At 42.2% G+C, this 4668-nt stretch overlaps 1 protein-coding gene across 1 annotated transcript in view; it reads left to right on the plus strand.

The window, feature by feature from the left end:
* Nucleotides 1-4668, plus strand: part of grin2ab (glutamate receptor, ionotropic, N-methyl D-aspartate 2A, b) — a gene marked incomplete in the record, with an annotated part of 148790 nt that overhangs the window by 86355 nt on the left and 57767 nt on the right.

Below are 4668 nucleotides of genomic sequence, written 5' to 3' on the forward strand. Positions count from 1 at the left end.
CGTCCAGGCAAGGGAATGCCAGATCCAATGTTTATATCCATCATAAGGGGTCTTCTGGCTGCGCTTTGTCTGGTTCCTCACCTAGGACCTGTCTGCCATGGGTGACCCTACCAGGGGCATAAAGCCCCAGACAGCATAGCTCCTAGGATCATTGGGACACTCAAACCCCTCCACCACGATAAGGTAGCAGCCCAAGGAGAGGGATCAAGATATTAGCATTATTTATAAGCTGTCTGTGTTCAGACACAAAGTTTTATCTGACTTGTCCTACATCCTTTATCCTGAACATTGGCTCTTGTCTTCTGGCAGAATGTACAGAGTCCCTTAATGCAAACTGAATTGCTTTAAAAATAAATTTGTTCCCATTTCAACCAAATTGTTAAACAATGTCTCCAAAAGGTTGAATAAGCTGTTCAATTTCCATCTTCAGACTGCAGGAGTTGTGCTGATTTTAACCTTTACAAATATATTGTGCCTTTTAAAGTGTGAATTGTGCAATGTGTTTAACTGGCAAGTTATGGTGGTATTTTGAAATTGCTTTAACAATTTATTTGGGTTTTATTTTGTGAAGGCAGCTATTGTGACAGCACCAAGTTCAAAACGTATTTGCCCAAGGGACTGATAAAGTAAAATATGTTGTATCGWATCACATCATTTTGTCACATTGTAATGTATTGTCCCCACATTTCATGATTATGATAAAGTTATGTCCCTGCAGTGGAAAAAAAAAATATAAATGTCTTATTAAATCATCTGTTGGACGTTAAAAAAACAATTAACATCAAATAATCACTTCTAACCCACTCTGTTGCTWGAAATAAGTTCTTCATTTCCTTCTGATATTGCACCCCGCCCTCTGCTTCTGCAGCTGACGGTCCGCTGGCACCCCCCACCCCCRCGTGTGATTTATAGGGATTTTATTTTTTGCAAAAATTACAGATTTTTGAGACTGATTTTACAGGTAAACATCCAAAGGGGTTGACATGTCTGTAGAAATGATAAATGCACAAATTACTTTTTGCATCATTTTTGGACAAGATGTTCCTAACTTTAGTTATATTACATAAAAGGAAGAATAATTTATTACCATTTGGTTATACTACTCTCAAATATGTATATTACATGCATGCAACTAACTGCTTACATCCAAAAAATACAAWTTTTCTCCTTATTTCATCTAATCTACTCTTCAGAAAACCAACTTCCTGCCCAATGAGTTTGATGAATAAAATGATTAGTGTATCTGACGTTTTATTGTTAAAGTGAAAGAAAACAGCACAAATCTAACATTTTTTTCCAAATTTAATTTTAAATTCCAATTGAAGGCATAAAATGAAAAGACTCAAACAAGAAACAACTTTTTAGTACAAACAAGTTGGGAGAAAAAAAAAAGCTCAAAAGAGAACATTTGAAGTCATAGACAGACAAACACACACAAAAAAAATAAACAAACAAACAAAAAAATAAACAAAAAAGTCTAAACATTAGTGTTTTACACCCCGGCACTGTGTGATTGTGCGTGAGTAAATGAGCAATACGGAACAAAATGGCCTTCTCCTGCTGCAGCGGTTTAATGATGGCCAGAGGTGTCGCGAGGCTAGCTGATGGTGATGCATCCCAGAACATTGCTCTTCAGACCGGCACTAATCAGCCGTTATTGGTACGAGGCTGGAGAGCACAACACTTGAATCAAAGAAGCCTGCGAGGGGCCTGCATCACCAAGGCCAGTTAATAATGGCCAGAGGTGCTACAAGCCTGACACATCCTAAAAGATTGCAGGACAAATCAACGCTCCGCAGATGATTACATCACCAGCCCAGAAGGGTTTATGTTGATTATTTTAACCACTATTGACATTTTATTGGTTTAGTACACTTACTAGCTTTTTCCAAGCTTGTCTGTGTCTGTCTTGTTTAGAGAAAGGGGGTCTGATCAAGTCGCATGTCATCTGAAAGTTGCCATCCAGTTTGAAGACACAACACTTTAATCTCAATAATGGCTTTCCTGTGTATCAGTCAGCAGTTTGTCATGGCACATGAAGAAAGAGGGTTAGATTTTTGACCTGAAAAACCAGCATCAGTCCTTAAAAGTTGTGTCAATGTGGTGCTGAGCTGAATCTGAGAATCTGTGGGTATTCGTTATAAAACTTGTGTCTTTTCTTTTCCCTGTGGCAGACTTGAAAAGATCAAGACATTTTCCATCGGGACGATAAATGGGACTTCTTTATCCAATTTGAATTATCCATGAAATTACGTGCAGAGTAATCCAGTTTGAATGGAGTTATAGTTCGGATAGCACGGCTCGGTTCTTCTGTTGGGCTTGATTCTGTGCTTATAGAAGTACTGAATACCCACAGACTGGCACTAGACAAAGAAATGCAGGTGCCAAGTGGAGTGTTAAGTGCCATGTGACATGGGCCTTTGGCTCCTGTTGCTGTAACGAGAGCAGCTCAGTCTGAGCTGCTGCTAATTGCCTAAATTGAGAAAGTGACCTACATCTGAGGGGGGCTTCGGTGCATCAGCGAAACAGCTGGCAAACCTGGGGAAGGAAGAGGGGAGAGAGGGAGAGAAGGCAAAGATGGGAGGAATTAGGAGAGGCAAAAATGGATGCCATTCAGAGAGAATGAAGTAGATAAAGCTGACAGGTGTCATTTATTTAAACTCAGCTGTTAATTCTTGTTTTTTGTGCACACTATTTTAATTGAAACATTGTGATTTTTGGATTCAAATGAAGTTAAAGGCACATTGAAAGCATAGTCTAAGTGGTAGGATTAGAATAAGGTTGAGAGGATGGACAAAGATGAAGAAAAGGGAGCAGAGAGACACGAGGAGGAGAAGGTTGGCAGTGACATCATGCTTTTAGAGCAGAGGCCAGCCCTCAGGCCACCACTGAATACACTTCTAACAGTCTTGTGTACTTCCCTCAGACTGAATTATTCAACATAGTCCTGATGGAGAGACTGACTATGTGTGTGTGTGTGTGTGTGTGTGTGACTGCTTGTCTGCATGTGTGCATGAGCGTAAGTGCATGAATTTGTCTAGAGAGCAGGAAGAATAAAAGTTCTGTGTGCTTGTGTCTTAATACTACATTTTTTTCTTTATTTGTGTGTTTGAAATGGGGTAGGAGCAGGAGGCTGCTTGGAGTCACTGAATGAGCTTTTGATGTGTGGGCGGCTGCTCAGTTTACATACACACACTTCATATCTCTCACTCACTCTCTCTCTCACACACACCCATGCGTACCTACACGCGCTAAGTAACAAACATTACCACACTGTCTTTTTAACTGTATTTGGGGTTTTAAGCTGAATATCTCTCCTGTGTGCCCTCATTTCTTGCTTTTGCATGTGTGGTCGCTGTGTTATGTGCATTTTTAACTGTGTGTGCGTGTGTGGACAGTGAGTGTTGCGGTTTGATCCTGTGCTAATGATCTCCCAGTGGCTCAAACTTCTGTAAAGTGTGTTGAGCAGAAAGGGAGGATGAGGGAGGGGTTGAAAGAAAGAAGGGAGTACGAAGAGAGAGAAGAGGAGAACCGTGCCTTATCAACATAATCATCATTGTTGTCTTCGCAAGTGTTTAGAGAGGTAACCCCCACCCACCCCCCACCCCCACGTGTGCCGCTTTCACCATACACCTTTTGGGGATTCACACACTTGAGCAGAAGCAGCTGCTTTGGCACAGTCTGCACGGGGAGCTGTATCATCCGACCGGCTGGTGAGAGAAGGATGGAAAAGAGAGGTGGATGAATAGACAGATGGATATAAAGGACTGGCATGTGATGTGTGTCAGCCTCGCGCTCTCCCCGGCACATGCACGCACTCAAAGAAATGTCAGCCACAGACAGTCGCCTATTTGAACTCCTTTCTCTTGTTTCTTTTTACCCAACGTCACACGGAAAATGTTTTCCTGCATATCTCTCTCCCGCCTTCTCTCTGTCCGTCACACTCTCCATTTCTTCCTCCTCTTCCTCCTCCTGCTCACCCTGTCAACTTGCAGCTCATCTTCTTACTTACACAGGCTGTAATGCACTTTTTTGTTTTCTGAACGTACCGGCGCTTTCTCTTCTTCCTCCCTATTCTCCCAAGTCTTCCCTCACCTCTCCTCTGTATGTTCCCTCTATATTTGGGTGAAGAAAAAAAAACTGTCTCACTAGTAGGAGGCCTGGTAAATTTGCTCTTCTGTCATTCCTCTCTGCTGCTCCTGTTTCCTTTCTTTCGTCTCTAATTTATCTGCCCAGGCGTGTGCTGCCCAATAAAGCGCACTTATTCACACCCACAGATATGGACGGGAATATGCACACTTGTAAATACACATCTTGCCTTGTTTGTGTGTCTGTTTGTCTCCAGGTTGGGTACTGGCTAATAGGGCGTAGTAGGTAATGGCAGCCATAGCCTATTATCTCTGCTCCGTTGTCTAATAGCCACTGGCTTTAAGCATCTGCCATGTAGCTGCTCTAACTCCCTCAGTGGACACTTAACAGCTTAGCGCATTCCCTAACAAGCACACACACAAACATGTGTGGGATCAGCCACTAAAGATGCACATCAGACGTAATATACACACTGCCAAAAGTAATTTGTGAGAGTATGTGTGCACCTGTGTGTGTGTGTGTGTGTGTGTGTGTGTGTGTGTGTGTGTGTGTGTGTGTGTGTGTGTGTGTGTGTGTGTG

Source organism: Austrofundulus limnaeus, unplaced genomic scaffold (genome assembly GCF_001266775.1).
Source record: "Austrofundulus limnaeus strain Quisiro unplaced genomic scaffold, Austrofundulus_limnaeus-1.0 Scaffold80, whole genome shotgun sequence".
NCBI lineage: Eukaryota > Metazoa > Chordata > Actinopteri > Cyprinodontiformes > Rivulidae > Austrofundulus > Austrofundulus limnaeus.